The sequence below is a fragment of the Pristiophorus japonicus genome, chromosome 15 (genome assembly GCF_044704955.1).
Source record: "Pristiophorus japonicus isolate sPriJap1 chromosome 15, sPriJap1.hap1, whole genome shotgun sequence".
Taxonomy (NCBI): Eukaryota; Metazoa; Chordata; class Chondrichthyes; family Pristiophoridae; genus Pristiophorus; species Pristiophorus japonicus.
The window spans coordinates 57729407-57746704 of NC_091991.1; positions in this window are offsets into that span (position 1 = coordinate 57729407).

Consider the following 17298-nt stretch of genomic DNA (forward strand, 5'->3'; position numbering starts at 1 on the left):
TGGGGGAAAGTCTGGCGACCGGGGAGATGCCCCTCTCTTGGCGCAGGGCAGTCATCGTCCTGCTGCCTAAGAAGGGCGATCTCCGCCTCCTTAAGAACTGGCGCCCGGTCTCCCTCCTCAGCACGGACTACAAAATCTTCGCCAGGGCGATGTCTGCTCGCCTTGGTGCCGTGCTGGACCACATGATCCACCCCGACCAGTCCTACACGGTCCCGGGCCGGACAATCCACGATAACATCCATCTGGTCCGGGACCTCATCCATTGTTCCCAGGAGGCTGGTCTGTCGGTCGCCTTCCTATCCCTCGACCAAGAGAAGGCGTTCGACAGGGTGGATCACGACTATCTGCTCGGAACTCTGCGCGCTTTCGGGTTCGGGACGCATTTCGTCGCCCGGATCCGACTTTTGTACGCCGCCGCGGAGTGTCTGATTAAGGTTAACGGGTCCTTGACGGCGCCCCTTCGCTTTAGGAGAGGGGTGCGCCAGGGATGCCCCATGTCCGGCCAGTTATACGCCGTTTGCGTGGAGCCTTTCCTGCGCCTCTTGCGGACGAGGTTGACGGGACTGGCTCTGCAAGGGCCGGGCGTGGAGGTTGTCCTCTCGGCTTACGCCGATGACGTGCTCCTCGCGGTAGAGGATCCCGCTGACCTGCGGAGGATGCGTGAGTGCCAGGAGATTTACTCGGCCGCGTCCTCCGCCAGGATCAACTGGGAGAAATGTTCCGGACTCCTGGTGGGTCAGTGGCGGGTGGACTCCCTGCCGGAGGAGCTCAGGCCTTTTGCCTGGAGCACGACCCATCTCCTCTATCTGGGAGTCTACCTTAGCCCCGACGAGGGAGCCTGGCCGGCGAACTGGCAGGAGCTGGAGGCCAAGGTCGCCGCTCGCCTAGGGCGCTGGACAGGACTGCTCCGAGTGCTGTCTTACAGGGGTCGAGCGCTAGTCATAAACCAGCTGGTGGCCGCAATGTTGTGGTACCGGCTGGTCACTTTGACCCCTCCCCCTGCGTTTGTCGCCAAGATACAGAAGAAGCTGGTGGACTTCTTCTGGAACAACAGGAAGCACTGGGTCTCTGCTGCGGTCTTGAGTCTCCCGCTTGAGGAGGGCGGTCAATCGTTGGTGTGCGTCAGCGCCCAGCTCGCGAATTTCCGTCTTCAGACCCTGCAGAGATACCTTTACGTCGAGCCCCCTCCTAGGTGGTGCGCTCTGGCGAGGTATTTCTTCCGCCAGCAGCTCGACCTCAATTATGACACGCAGCTCCTGTTTGTGAACTTGGGGGGTGCCAGGACCGCCCTCCGGGAGCTGCCTGTCTTTTACAGGGAACTCATCAGGGTCTGGAACAAAGTCTCCACCAAGCGCAGCTCTCCGCCGGCTGGAGTGGCGGCCGTCCTGCAGGAGCCGCTGCTCGGGAATCCGTACCTCCACGGCCGAGGTTTTATGTGGTGGTCGGAAGAGAGGGCTGTGGCTGGTGAGGTGACCAGGGTCAGGGACCTGCTCGATGGCGGAGGAGCGGGCTGGATGGCGCCAGACACGCTGGCGCGGCGCCTAAACTCTGCCAACGTCCGCCACGCGGCCGATGCCATCGAGTCGCTAAAAACAGCTCTGGGCCCTGACTCCGTTAGGTGCATCGAGGAGGCTCAAGCACGTGGGGAGATCCCGTCCGAACTGACCCCCGTCCGGACGGAATTCCTCATCGGCGCCAAACCCCGGAACCTCCCTCGGGGGCCGGCGCCTCACAACTTGAGCCGCCTCGGGGAAATCCCCTCCGTGCCTTTCAGTTCCGCGCGGAGGGGTTTCCTGTACGGGCTGCTCCTGCACACCCTCAACTTTGCCATCCTCGCCGGCCGTCCGGACACGCCATGGCGTACCATCTTGCCGTCCGGAGGAGGCGGGGGTCCCCGATGGAGGGCACTCTACGCAGGGGTCCTCCCACTATTCATCGGGGACTTGGCCTGGAGGGTGGTGCACGGAGCAGTGCCGTGCAACAAATTTTTAAGCCGGTTCACGGACTCCCAGGCCGCCTGCAATTTCTGCGGTCTGGAAGAGTCCGTGTTCCATGTTTTTATGGAATGCACAAGGTTGCAGCCCCTGTTCCATTATTTGAAGGGGCTGCTCCTGAAATTCTGGCTGCACTTCAGTCCCACTCTCCTGATCTTTGGGCACCCTGTGCGGAGGGGAGCGGGTAGGTCCGAAGGCCTCCTCGTAGGACTGCTCCTGGGCACGGCCAAGGGTGCCATCAGCCGGTCCAGGCAGCGGGCGGTCGAGGGGGTCGTTCAACCTGACTGCCTGCCTCTCTTCCGCTCTTACATCCGGTCCAGGGTGTCCTTGGAGATGGAGCACGCGGTGTCCACCGGTACGCTCGCGGCCTTCCGCGAGAGGTGGGCACCGGAGGGACTGGAGTGCATCATCACGCCCGGCAACCAAATTTTAATTTGATTTTACGTTTTAAAGTTAATTTGTTTTAATTGCCGGTGCTTTTAGTGTCCCCTTCCCTTTTATAGGGGGCACTGGGGAAAAATTGTGATTTTAGTGCCCAAAAAAAAAAAAAAAAAAGGGGGGAAAAAAAAAGGGCCTTGTAAATGTCTGGAGTGTCACCCAGGTCGGGTGGCACCGTTTAATGTTTTATGTTTTGCAGGTGAACTCCAAAAAGAGTTTCATGCACAAGGACCAATTGTGGAGCAGTGGAGGCGTGTCCTGCTCAGTTGGAGCTGTGAGAAGTGAGGAGAGCAGCTAGCAACTTGTGCTCCTGCCTGGAGAGCCCTGAGACCAGCCCAGGAAGAGAAGGAAGGAAGGGGCTTCAACACCAACTTTACCCAGAGGGAGAGGAGGAAACAGAAAACTTTTAACATCTTTATCATTTCTGCAAGGAGTTGGAGAGAGGGGGAAAAACCAACAACATCCAGTGTGGAAGGAGGGAGACTCTACATTTCAACAGGTGGGTGTTGGTGCATTTCCCAAAAAGACTTTGTTGTATCGGTGGGGGGAGGAAAGAAGACCACTGAGGGCCGGAACATCGCGGGGGGTGTGTGTGTGTGTGGTAGTGTGCGTGGGGGCCGTGCTTACAACTAGGCCCCCCCCCACAATTGGAACCCCCCCCACCCCCCCACATTTGCCTAGCCTGGGACAGCTGGAGCTACCAGGCTGAAGATTGTCATTAATCACCCTATTAAAGATCGTTTAGGATTGTGTGCCTGGTGGCTCTAGCTACCCCAGGTGAAGACGTCTTCTCCCCCCACCTGAAGACCAACCCAAAGACTGTGTTTTTTGTGTGTTTTGCCATCTGGGGAGTGCACCCACCCACAGCTGCGAGGGGAGACCTGCCCTCGCAGCCCCCCCCCCTTCCCACCCCCCTCTCTCTTTCTCCGTTACCCTCTGTTTCTCCCCTCTCTCTCTGAGGCCCCTTTTCTTCCTAATTTAAAAAAAAAACCAATTAAGACAACTGAGCAGAGGGAGCAAGGCCTCTCCCCAATTGTCAACGAGGGGAGAGGTGCCTCGTTAAGGGCTCCTCTGCTCAGTTAATATACGAGGCCATTAAAGACCATTAAGGCCCGTGACTTTGGGGTGGGTGTAGCCCTTAAAGGGACCCCGTGATGGCGACCCCATCCACGCCGGTGGCAGGGCCAGCGAAGACGTATGCGCAGGTGGCAACCGCTTCCACGGCACCTCCTGCGCCACCCGCTGCCCTGCCACCATTCAGACTCATTACAAAAAAACACGGGGTCAAGAGCTACACTCACCCCACAATGAGCATTGAGGAGTGCGTGCGGGCGATGGCTGGGGTAGTCGGCCCCTCGGCCATTGTCGCAGCCTCCAAGATGTCTGGGAAGGCTGTTTTCTTCCTGGGGTCGGAGCGGGCGGTGTCCCTGGCCCTCGAAAAGGGGCTCACGGTGGGCGGGACGTTCCTGCCGGTGGACCCTCTCGAGGCCACCGCGCAGAGGGTCATCATATTGAACGTCCCACCCTTTGTTCCCGCTGGGCTCCTCCTCCCTCCCCTACACCAACTGGGGGAGGTAAGGTCGGGGATCAACCCCATACCGCTCGGCCTCAGGGAGAGCAGCCTGCGCCACGTGTTCTCCTTCCGCCGCCAGCTCTTTGTCCGGCTGGCGCGGGAGGAGACAACGGAGGGGTCTTTTAATGTGGTGCACGAGGGGACTGCCTACCGCGTCTTCTGGACGTCGGACGGCGTGCGGTGCCATGCCTGCAGAGAGGTGGGGCACGTTCGCAAGAACTGCCCCGCCTCCAAGGCCGCCAAACCACCGAAGGCGGCCAAGGCTGGCGCCGCCGCCACCCCTCCCCCCTACTTGCGTCCGCGTGCCGGGAGCCGTAGGTGCGCGGGCATCGTCGGAGGCCTTTGTTTTCAGGGCCTCCGGCGGGGGGGAGGGAGAGCGTCCGAGCGGAAAGAAGGCGCGGAACAAGAAGAAACATCTAGAGGCGGGTCCCCTCAGTGCGCCAGAAAGATTGACCACTGCGCTCAGCCCAACCCAGCCACCGGCGAGCGCGGGGTGCCCCGAGCCCGTGCCCGAGCCCTTGAACAACACCACAGAGGGGCCCGGGCGCGGGCAAGAAAAGGAAAAGGGGGGGGCGGAGCGGGAGGCCTCGGCAGACATGGAGGTCTCCCTGACTCCGCGCGCCCCCAGGAACAAAAGGAGGCACGGCTCCGATGAGACGGAGGGGGAACAACATCCCTCCGTGGAGGAGTTGGTGCCCGCCGCGTGTCCCGCGTCCCCAACCAGCGCCCCCAAGCAGCGCCGTAGGCGGGAGGAGTCTGTCCCCGGGGAGGGTGAAACAGTTGAGGCTGCCCAGCCTCTGCCTCCCGGGGATGGAGTGGAAGATCTGCCTGTCGTGGGGGGCGTGGGGACCGCGGAGGAATGCGTAGCCGCCGGGCCGGGCGTCCCGGGGACTGAGGCGGGCGAGGCCGAAAAGGCCGAACCTGAGCCCGCCCAGCCAATACCCAACTTCCCCCGGGAGACGCTCGACCCGGCAGAAACACAATTTACTGTTTTTAATGAAACTGTAGATGCTGGGCCGGGGGGTGGCAGCGGGGAGGGGGAGGAACACCCACCCTCGCCCCTTATTTTGGAGCTGGTGCACTTGGGGAGCCTGGGGATTTCCCATGGCCGGGTCTCTCCTTGTTCCCCGGTTCCTGGGGCGGAGGGGGAACCCCTTCCGCTGTCATTTCCCGACCCAGCACCATTTTTAAAAGAGCCCAGTGGGGACTCCTCTGCCGACGATCCTGGGGGTGGGATCGGGGCAGTGCCAGGGCCGGTTGGAGCGGCCGGTTCATTTGCCGTACCTTGTGCGGTCGATGGGCTGGCTGCTGGCGGCCACCTCCCGGAGGAGGACGGGGCCTCGGGGGGGGACGCGGGTGACGACCTAGAGACCACCGCCAGCGAGGCGGTGGATCTGCTCGCGGCCGCCGCCGAGACCATCCTCATTCCTGCAAAGGAACTCCGGGACTTTTTGGCCCAGAGCCGGGGTCGCTGCGACCAAGCCCGACTGGCCCTGGAAAAATGGTCCGAGCCAGAGCTGATCAAGGCGTCCGTTCGCGCCGCCGTCAAAACCTTGGCCGCGGGCGGGCCCTTGACAAAGGCGCAACACCTTGAGCTGCGCGAGCTCGAGGAACTCCTCGCTGGGCTGCGGAGGGAGCGGAGTTCAACAAAAGACTCCGCTCCCTCTCCCACAATAGGTTAAGGTAGAGGTTGCACTATGCTTTTGCCATGAAGATAACCATAGCCAGCCTCAACATCAACGGCGGCAGAGGGGCACGCCGTAGATTTGACAATTTTTCGCTCCTGCGGGAGGGGAAATATGCGGTGTGCTTCCTGCAAGAAACCCACACCGTTCCGGGAGACGAAGCCACGTGGCTCCTGGAATGGCAAGGAGAGGTCCGCATGAGCCACCTCACCGCCATTTCTAGTGGGGTGGCCATCTTGCTGGGCCCGCATTTTCAGCCGGAGATCTTGGGGGTCGAGGAGCCCGTGCCAGGCCGCTTGCTGCACGTAACGGTTCGCCTGGGGGACGTGCCGCTCCATCTCGTGAACGTGTACGCCCCTCATCCCGGCCCGCAGCAAACGCGCTTCTTTGAAGAGGTGTCCGCTCTTCTTGGCTCCGTCGACGTCGGCGACTGCATTGTCCTCGGGGGGGATTTTAACTGTTTAACTGCACCCTCGAGGCGAGGGACCGCTCCGGTGCCCCGCAGTGCATGACGGCGATGGAGAAGTTGAGGGACCTGGTCGGGTCCTTCGACTTGGTGGACGTCTGGCGAAATCTCCACCCCGACTCCAGCGCCTTTACTTGGGTGAGGCCTGGAGTTGGATGGTCTAGAGTCGACCGCCTTTACGTGTCTCGGGCGTACGTTTCCTGCGTCCCGGCGGCTTCCATGCGGCCGGTGCCGTGTTCGGACCACCACCTGGTGTGGGCGGAGCTCGCTTCGCTCCGCGCGAGGACGGGGTCCGCGTACTGGCACTTTAACAACCGGCTGCTGGAGGACGTGCGGTTCCAGGACTCGTTCCATCGATTCTGGTCCGACTGGAGAAGGAAGCAGGGGGGCTTCCCCTCCTTGAGGCTATGGTGGGACGTGGGCAAGGCTCACGTCCGCGTCTTCTGTCAAGAGTACGCGAGGGGGTCGACCAAGAGGCGGGCGGCCAGAGTCGGGCGCCTAGAAAAAGAGGTGCTCGACCTGGAAGCCCGTCTCGGTCAAGTCGTCCAGGACCCGGCCCTGCGGACGGTGTACGAAGCGAAGAAGGCCGCGCTGAAGGACCTGCAGCTCGTCGGGTCCCGAGGCGCGTTCGTGAGGTCGCGGATCCGGTTCCTGCGGGATCTGGACCGCGGCTCCCCCTTCTTCTACTCGCTGGAAAAAAGGCAGAGTGTCCGTAAGCAGCTCTTGACGCTGCTGGCCGACGACGGCTCTCTCGTCTCGGATCCGGAGGGCGTCAACAACAGGGTCCGTGAATATTACGGGGCTCTGTTCTCTCCGGATCCGTCCAGCGAGGAAGCGCGTAGAGTTTTGTGGGAGGACCTGCCGAAGGTCAGCCCGGAGGGCGCCGAAAATCTGGAAGCTCCGCTAAGCCTGGCGGAGCTGACCGGTGCCCTCGCCCGGCTCTCGAGGGGAAAATCCCCGGGGCTGGACGGGCTGACCGTGGAGTTCCACAGGGCGTTCTGGGACGTCCTGGGGAGCGACTACGCGCGGGTCCTGGGGGAAAGTCTGGCGACCGGGGAGATGCCCCTCTCTTGGCGCAGGGCAGTCATCGTCCTGCTGCCTAAGAAGGGCGATCTCCGCCTCCTTAAGAACTGGCGCCCGGTCTCCCTCCTCAGCACGGACTACAAAATCTTCGCCAGGGCGATGTCTGCTCGCCTTGGTGCCGTGCTGGACCACATGATCCACCCCGACCAGTCCTACACGGTCCCGGGCCGGACAATCCACGATAACATCCATCTGGTCCGGGACCTCATCCATTGTTCCCAGGAGGCTGGTCTGTCGGTCGCCTTCCTATCCCTCGACCAAGAGAAGGCGTTCGACAGGGTGGATCACGACTATCTGCTCGGAACTCTGCGCGCTTTCGGGTTCGGGACGCATTTCGTCGCCCGGATCCGACTTTTGTACGCCGCCGCGGAGTGTCTGATTAAGGTTAACGGGTCCTTGACGGCGCCCCTTCGCTTTAGGAGAGGGGTGCGCCAGGGATGCCCCATGTCCGGCCAGTTATATGCCGTTTGCGTGGAGCCTTTCCTGCGCCTCTTGCGGACGAGGTTGACGGGACTGGCTCTGCAAGGGCCGGGCGTGGAGGTCGTCCTCTCGGCTTACGCCGATGACGTGCTCCTCGCGGTAGAGGATCCCGCTGACCTGCGGAGGATGCGTGAGTGCCAGGAGATTTACTCGGCCGCGTCCTCCGCCAGGATCAACTGGGAGAAATGTTCCGGACTCCTGGTGGGTCAGTGGCGGGTGGACTCCCTGCCGGAGGAGCTCAGGCCTTTTGCCTGGAGCACGACCCATCTCCTCTATCTGGGAGTCTACCTTAGCCCCGACGAGGGAGCCTGGCCGGCGAACTGGCAGGAGCTGGAGGCCAAGGTCGCCGCTCGCCTAGGGCGCTGGACAGGACTGCTCCGAGTGCTGTCCTACAGGGGTCGAGCGCTAGTCATAAACCAGCTGGTGGCCGCAATGCTGTGGTACCGGCTGGTCACTTTGACCCCTCCCCCTGCGTTTGTCGCCAAGATACAGAAGAAGCTGGTGGACTTCTTCTGGAACAACAGGAAGCACTGGGTCTCTGCCGCGGTCCTGAGTCTCCCGCTTGAGGAGGGTGGTCAGTCGTTGGTGTGCGTCAGCGCCCAGCTCGCGACTTTCCGTCTTCAGACCCTGCAGAGATACCTTTACGTCGAGCCCCCTCCTAGGTGGTGTGCTCTGGCGAGGTATTTCTTCCGCCAGCAGCTCGACCTCAATTATGACACGCAGCTCCTGTTTGTGAACTTGGGGGGTGCCAGGACCGCCCTCCGGGAGCTGCCTGTCTTTTACAGGGAACTCATCAGGGTCTGGAACAAAGTCTCCACCAAGCGCAGCTCTCCGCCGGCTGGAGTGGCGGCCGTCCTGCAGGAACCGCTGCTCGGGAATCCGTACCTCCACGGCCGAGGTTTTATGTGGCGGTCGGAAGAGAGGGCTGTGGCTGGTGAGGTGACCAGGGTCAGGGACCTGCTCGATGGCGGAGGAGCGGGCTGGATGGCGCCAGACACGCTGGCGCGGCGCCTAAATTCTGCCAACGTCCGCCACGCGGCCGATGCCATCGAGTCGCTAAAAACAGCTCTGGGCCCTGACTCCGTTAGGTGCATCGAGGAGGCTCAAGCACGTGGGGAGATCCCGTCCGAACTGACCCCCGTCCGGACGGAATTCCTCATCGGCGCCAAACCCCGGAACCTCCCTCGGGGGCCGGCGCCTCACAACTTGAGCCGCCTCGGGGAAATCCCCTCCGTGCCTTTCAGTTCCGCGCGGAGGGGTTTCCTGTACGGGCTGCTCCTGCACACCCTCAACTTTGCCATCCTCGCCGGCCGTCCGGACACGCCATGGCGTACCATCTTGCCGTCCGGAGGAGGCGGGGGTCCCCGATGGAGGGCACTCTACGCAGGGGTCCTCCCACTATTCATCGGGGACTTGGCCTGGAGGGTGGTGCACGGAGCAGTGCCGTGCAACAAATTTTTAAGCCGGTTCACGGACTCCCAGGCCGCCTGCAATTTCTGCGGTCTGGAGGAGTCCGTGTTCCATGTTTTTATTGAGTGCACGAGGTTGCAGCCCCTGTTCCATTATTTGAAGGGGCTGCTCCTGAAATTCTGGCTGCACTTCAGTCCCACTCTCCTGATCTTTGGGCACCCTGTGCGGAGGGGAGCGGGTAGGTCCGAAGGCCTCCTCGTAGGACTGCTCCTGGGCACGGCCAAGGGTGCCATCAGCCGGTCCAGGCAGCGGGCGGTCGAGGGGGTCGTTCAACCTGACTGCCTGCCTCTCTTCCGCTCTTGCATCCGGTCCAGGGTGTCCTTGGAGATGGAGCACGCGGTGTCCACCGGTACGCTCGCGGCCTTCCGCGAGAGGTGGGCACCGGAGGGACTGGAGTGCATCATCACGCCCGGCAACCAAATTTTAATTTGATTTTACGTTTTTAAGTTTAATTTGTTTTAATTGCCGGTGCTTTTAGTGTCCCCCTCTCCTTTTATAGGGGGCACTGGAAAAAAGGAAAAATTTGATTTTAGTGCCCAAAAAAAAAAACCACAAAAAAACCCCCAAAAAAAACAAAAAAGGGCCTTGTAAATGTCTTGTGTGTGTCATCCAGGTCGGGTGGCACGGATACATGTTTTATGTTTTCGCAGGTAAACTCAAAAGAGTTTCATGCACAAGGACCAATTGTGGAGCAGTGGAGGCGTGTCCTGCTCAGTTGGAGCTGTGAGCAGTGAGAGGAGCAGCTATCAACCTGTGCTACGGCCTGGAGAGCCCTGAGAACAGCCCAGGAAGAGAAGGAAGGAAGGGGCTTCACCACCAACTTTCACCCAGAGGGAGAGGAGGAGAATAGAAAACTTTAACAACTTTTACCATTTCTACAAGGAGTTGGAGAGAGGGGGAAAGGACCAACAACAAACATCCAGTGTGGAAGGAGGGAGACTCTGCATTTCTACAGGTGGGTGTGGGTGCATTTCCCAAAAAGACTTTGTTATATCGGTGGGGGGAGGAAAGAAGACCACTGAGGGCCGGAACATCGCGGGGGGTGTGTGTGTGTGTGGAAGTGTGCGTGGGGGCCTTGCTTACAACTAGGCCCCCCCCACAATTGGAACCCCCCCCCCACCCCCCACATTTTGCCTAGCCTGGGACAGCTGGAGCTACCAGGCTGAAGATTTCTTTTCCTTAAATACCCTATTAAACATCATTAGGAGTGTGTGCCTGGTGGCTCGAGCTGCCCCAGGTGAAGACGTCTTCTCCCCCCACCTGAAGACCACCCCAAAGACTTTGTGTTTTGCCATCTGGGGATTGCACCCACCCACAGCTGCGAGGGGAGACCTGCCCTCGCAGTCCCCCCCCCCCCTTCCCACCCCCCTCTCTCTTTCTCTGTTACTCTGTTTCTCCCCTCTCTCTCTGAGGCCCCTTTCTCCTAATTTAAAAAAAAACCAATTGAGACAACTGAGCAGAGGGAGCAAGGCCCCTCCCCAATTGCCAACTAGGGGAGAGGTGCCTCGTTAAGGGCTCCTCTGCTCAGTTAATATACGAGGCCAATAAAGACCATTAAGGCCTGTGACTTTGGGGTGGGTGTAGCCCTTAAAGGGACCCCGTGATGGCGACCCCATCCACGCCGGTGGCAGGGCCAGCAAAGACATATGCGCAGGTGGCAACCGCTTCCACGGCACCTCCTGCGCCACCCGCTGCCCTGCCACCATTCAGATTAATCACCAAAAAACACGGGGTCAAGAGCTACACTCACCCCACAATGACCATCGAGGAGTGCGTGCGGGCGATGGCTGGGGTAGTCGGCTCCTCGGCCATTGTCGCAGCCTCCAAGATGTCTGGGAAGGCCGTGTTCTTCCTGGGGTCGGAGCGGGCGGTGTCCCTGGCCCTTGAAAAGGGGCTCACGGTGGGCGGGACGTTCCTGCCGGTGGACCCTCTCGAGGCCACCGTGCAGAGGGTCATCGTGTCAAACGTCCCGCCCTTTGTTTCCGCTGAGCTCCTCCTCCCTCACCTACACCAACTGGGGGAGGTAAGGTCGGGGATCAACCCCATACCGCTCGGCCTCAGGGAGAACAGCCTGCGCCACGTGTTCTCCTTCCGCCGCCAGCTCTTTGTCCGGCTGGCGCGGGAGGACATGACGGAAGGGCACTTTAATGTGGTGCACGAGGGGACTGCCTACCGCGTCTTCTGGACGTCGGACGGCGTGCGGTGCCATGCCTGTAGGGAGGTGGGGCACGTTCGTAAGAACTGCCCCGCCTCCAAGGCCGCCAAATCACCGAAGGCGGCCAAGGCTGGCGCCGCCGCCACCCCTCCCCCTAGTTGCGTCCGCGTGCCGGGAGCCATGGGTGTGCGGGCATCGTCGGGGACCTTTGTTTTCACGGCCTCCGGCGGGGGGGAGGGAGAGCGTCCGATCGAAAAGAAGGCGCGGAAGAAGACGAGACATCTAGAGGCGGGTCCCCTCAGTGCGCCGGAAAGTTTGACCACTGCGCTCAGCCCAACCCAGTCACCGGCGAGCGCGGGGTGCCCTGAGCCCGTGCCCGAGCCCTTGACCAATACCGCAGAGGGGCTCGGGCGAGGGCAAGATAAGGAAAAGGGGGGGGCGGAGCGGGAGGCCTCGGCAGACATGGAGGTCTCCCTGCCTCCGCGCACCCCCAGGAACAAAAGGAGGCACCACCCCAATGAGGCGGAGGGGGAACAACATCCCTCTGCGGAGGAGGCGGTGCCCGCCGCGTGTCCCGCGTCCCCCACCAGCGCCCCCAAATTGCGCTGCAGGCGCGAGGAATCTGTCCCCGGGGAGGGTGAGGCAGTCGAGGCTGCCCAGCCGCTGCCTCCTGGGGATGGCGTGGAAGATCTGCCTGTCGTGGGGGGCGTGGGGCTGGCGGAAGAATGCGTAGCCGCCGGGTCGAGCATCCCGGGGACTGAGGCGGGCGGGCCCAGCCAATACCCAACTTCCCCCGGGATTTGCTCGACTCGGCAGAAACTGAAAATTTTAACATACATCCACACGCTGGGCCGGGGGGTGGCGGCGGGGAGGGGGAAGAACAACAACTCTCGCCCCCTACTTTGGAGCTGAGGGACTTGGTGGACCTGGAGAATTTTCTAAACCAGGTCTCTCCGTGTTCCCCGGCTCCTGGGGCGGAGGAGGAACCCCTTCCGCTGTCACTTCCCGACTCCGTTAGGTGCATCGAGGAGGCTCAGGCACGTGGGGAGATCCCGTCCGAACTGACCCCCGTCCGGACGGAATTCCTCATCGGCGCCAAACCCCGGAACCTCCCTCGGGGGCCGGCGCCTCACAATTTGAGCCGCCTCGGGGAAATCCCCTCCGTGCCTTTCAGTTCCGCGCGGAGGGGTTTCCTGTACGGGCTGCTCCTGCACACCCTCAACTTTGCCATCCTCGCCAGCTGTCCGGACACGCCATGGTGTACCATCTTGCCGTCCGGAGGAGGCGGGGTTCCCCGATGGAGGGCACTTTACGCAGGGGTCCTCCCACTATTCATCGGGGCCTTGGCCTGGAGGGTGGTGCACGGAGCAGTGCCGTGCAACAAATTTTTAAGCCGGTTCACGGACTCCCAGGCCGCCTGTAATTTCTGCGGTCTGGAAGAGTCCGTGTTCCATGTTTTTATGGAATGCACAAGGTTGCAGCCCCTGTTTTATTATTTGAAGGGGCTGCTCCTGAAATTCTGGCTGCACTTCAGTCCCACTCTCCTGATCTTTGGGCACCCTGTGCGGAGGGGAGCGGGTAGGTCCGAAGGCCTCCTCATAGGACTGCTCCTGGGCACGGCCAAGGGTGCCATCAGCCGGTCCAGGCAGCGGGCGGTCGAGGGGGTCGTTCAACCTGACTGCCTGCCTCTCTTCCGCTCTTACATCCGGTCCAGGGTGTCCTTGGAGATGGAGCACGCGGTGTCCACCGGTACGCTCGCGGCCTTCCGCGAGAGGTGGGCACCGGAGGGACTGGAGTGCATCATCACGCCCGGCAACCAAATTTTAATTTGATTTTACGTTTTAAAGTTTAATTTGTTTTAATTGCCGGTGTTTTTAGTGTCCCCTTCCCTTTTATAGGGGGCACCGGAAAAATTGTGATTTTCGTGCCCCCAAAAAAAAAAACACAAAAAAAAACCAAAAAAAGGAAAAAAGGGCCTTGTAAATGTCTGGTGTGTCACCCAGGTCGGGTGGCACAGTTTAATGTTTATGTTTTGCAGGTAGACTCTAAAAGAGTTTCATGCACAAGGACCCCCAGGTCCCTCTGCACCACAGCATGTTGTAATTTCTCCCCATTCAAATAATATTCCCTTTTACTGTTTTTTTTCCCCAAGGTGGATGACCTCACACTTTCCGACATTGTATTCCATCTGCCAAACCTTAGCCCATTCGCTTAACCTATCCAAATCTCCTTGCAGCCTCTCTGAGTCCTCTACACAACCTGCTTTCCCACTAATCTTAGTGTCATCTGCAAATTTTTTTGCACTACATTCTGTACCCTCTTCTAGGTCATCTATGTATATTGTAAACAGTTGTGGTCCCAGTACTGATCCTTGTGGCACACCACTAACCACTGATTTCCAACCCAAAAAGGACCCATTTATCCCGACTCTCTGTTTTTTGTTCGCCAGCCAATTCTCTATCCATGCTGATACATTTCCTCTGACTCCACGTACCTTTATCTTCTACAGTAACCTTTTGTGTGGCACCTTATCGAATGCCTTTTGGAAATCTAAATACACCACATCCATCGGTACACCTCTATCCACCATGCTCGTTATATCCTCAAAGAATTCCAGTTAGTTAAACATGATTTCCCTTTCATGAATCCATGCTGCGTCTGCTTGATTGCACTATTCCTATCTAGATGTCCCGCTATTTCTTCCTTAATGATAGTTTCAAGCATTTTCCCCACTACAGATGTTAAACTAACCGGCCTATAGTTACCTGCCTTTTGCCTGCCCCCTTTTTTAAACAGAGGCGTTACATTAGCTGCTTTCCAATCCGCTGGTACTTCCCTAGAGTCCAGAGAATTTTGGTAGATTATAACGAATGCATCTGCTATAACTTCCGCCATCTCTTTTAATACCCAGGGATGCATTTCATCAGCACCAGGGAACTTGTCTACCTTCAGTCCCATTAGCCTGTCCAGCACTACCCCCCTAGTGATAGTGATTGTCTCAAGGTCCTCCCTTCCCACATTCCTGTGGCCTGCAAATTTTGGCATGGTTTTTGTGTCTTCCACTGTGAAGACCGAAGCAAAATAATTGTTTAAGGTCTGAGCCATTTCCACATTTCCCATTATTAAATCCCCCTTTTCATCTTCTAAGGGACCAACATTTACTTTAGTCACTCTTTTCCGTTTTATATATCTGTAAAAGCTTTTACTATCTGTTTTTATGTTTTGCGCAAGTTTACCTTCGTAATCTATCTTCCCTTTCTTTATTGTTTTTTTAGTCATTCTTTGCTGTTGCTTAAAATTTTCCCAATCCTCTCGTTTCCCACTAACCTTGGCCACCTTATACGCATTGGTCTTTGATTTGATACTTTCCTTTATTTCCTTGGTTATCCACGGCTGGTTATCCCTTCTCTTGCCGCCCTTCTTTTTCACTGGAATATATTTTTGTTGCCCACTATGAAAGAGCTCCTTAAAAGTCCTCCACTGTTCCTCAATTGTGCCACCGTTTAGTCCTTGTTTCCAGTCTACTTTAGCCAACTCTGCCCTCATCCCACTGTAGTCCCTTTGTTTAAGCATAGTACGCTCGTTTCTGACACAACTTCCTCATCCTCAATCTGTATTACAAATTCAACCATATTGTGATCACTCATTCCGAGAGGATCTTTTACGAGGAGATCATTTATTTTTCCTGTCTCATTACACAGGACCAGATCTAAGATGGCTTGCTCCCTTGTAGGTTCTGTTACATACTGTTCTAAGAAACAATCCCTTATGCATTCTATGAATTCCTCCTCCAGGCTACCCCGTGCGATTTGATTTGACCAATCGATATGTAGGTTAAAATCCCCCATGACTACTGCCGTTCCTTTTTCACATGCCTCCATTATTCCCTTGATTATTGCCCGCCCCACCGTGAAGTTATTATTTGGGGGCATGAAGACATACCAAATATTTGTTCAAAGTTTTTGCCATTTCCTTGTTTCCCATTATAAATTCCCAAGTCTCATCCTCCAAGGGACCAATATTTACTTTAGCTACTCTCTTACCTTTTGTATACTTGTAGAAGCTCTTATTGTCTGTTTTTATATTTCTTGCTAGTTTACTCTCAATCTATTTTCTCCCTCTTTATTATTTGTTTAGTCATCCTTTGCTAAAAATTTCCCAATCTTCTGGCTTTGCCACTAACCTTCGCAACACTGTATGCCTTTCTTTCAATTTGATACCTTAACTTCCTTAGTTAGCCATGGATGGTTCATCCTTCTCGTAGAGTCTCTTTCTAACTGCAACTGGGCTTCATAATTCATTATTTCAGACTCATCTTCATTCTTTCTCTTCTTTGTGAGTGGGGCCTCCTCATCCTTTTGCTGTAACTCCTCTATGTATGGGGAAGCTGTGTACTGTGCAACACACTGCTACAATTTTGAAGACCTTATCCGGGCTATTTTTTATTTATTCTTCGGACGTGGGCATTGCTGGAAAGGCTGGCATTTATTGCCCATCCCTAGTTGCCCTGAGGTGATGGTGACTTCCTTCTTGAACTGCTGCAGCATATCTCTGATCTCTATAACATTAGAAACTCTGAACATGATTTTGTATTCCATAAGGACTTTGGTAGAGGCAAGTGCCTCATTAAATCTGCAGCGTTTATGGCTGTATTGAGGGGTTAATCAATAAAGGCTCTAGAAGATATCCTGAGCCACTGAGAAGCTAAACATCCAGTCTCCATCCTTTTTCAAATAATGATGGCAAGGTGAATTGGTGGAAAATGAAGCTGTTGTGACCTCTATCAAGTGATTAGGAAGTACCTGCATTATTTGATGCATTTGGTCACAGACAACCTGCAGATGAATTGAATAAACCCCCCTTTCTGCTCATATATACCGGTGGGTTGATGGTAATGGCCTGTATGGCCACTTGCATGTCATCTCTGATTCTCTGCTATTTTAGGAAAATCTGCCATCCAATAAAAATGCGATACCCTCTCATGGTGCTGCCAAATTTCCACAGGGAAAATTATAAAAGCCTTGGTAAACAAGACTTTTGACACATGCTTGATGCATTGTTACTCAGTGGAGTGATTTTTGTTAACTATTATTGTTGGTGCTTGGAATGATATGCCACAGAAATTCAAGGTTCTCATCACTTTCATTGCTATCAGCATAGCTATCCTTCTGATGGATATTTGTCTGAAGATCTGATTCAAGAGATGGCGGATGTTATTTTAGAGAAAAGGTGAAAACCGGCGTTAAGTGGGTGCTGTGCTAATAAGATACGATTGTTTAAAAGTCTGGTTTTAGCCCACAATTTTGGGGCTAATTGGTGATTGCCATGATTTCATGCCTGGGAGACGCTACACTGGAGATGTGCAAGTTTAGCATTCAACGCAATTGTCGTGGAGCAGTATATGTAGCCTGCACACACACACTACTACTGAAAGTTGGAGTGTGCTAGCTGACAGACAACAGCACATATCAGGATGGTTCAGAGATTGAGGGAGAGGGCTCAAAGGTTCTCGGATGTGACACTGGAGGTCCTGATGGAGGAAGTACAGAGGAAGAATAATGTCCTGTACCCGCAGGAAGAAAGGAGGCCACAGCGACAAGTAATGTGGCGGATGTCGGAGAAGATCGCCGGGAAGGTGACAGCCAGAGTCCTGTCTCCAGGACACAGCTTCAATGCCGCAAGAAATTTAACGATTTGATTCGAGTGGCCAAAGTAAAATCCCAATTCACAAACACACTTCTCAATAACTGCAGCACCACCACCAGCATCACAACCTCAAAATCTGGTGGAGCAAGCATCACGAGACCTGACCGTGTGCGGGGCTTGAAAAGGCAGCGGCACAGCGGGAGAGTCGGTGTTTGGGTGGAGCTATCTGCAGCAGCAACAAGAGTAAGAGACATAAAGTAAAAAGATTCAAAATCGAAGTGTGGCCTGGTAAACAGGTAAGCGATTAG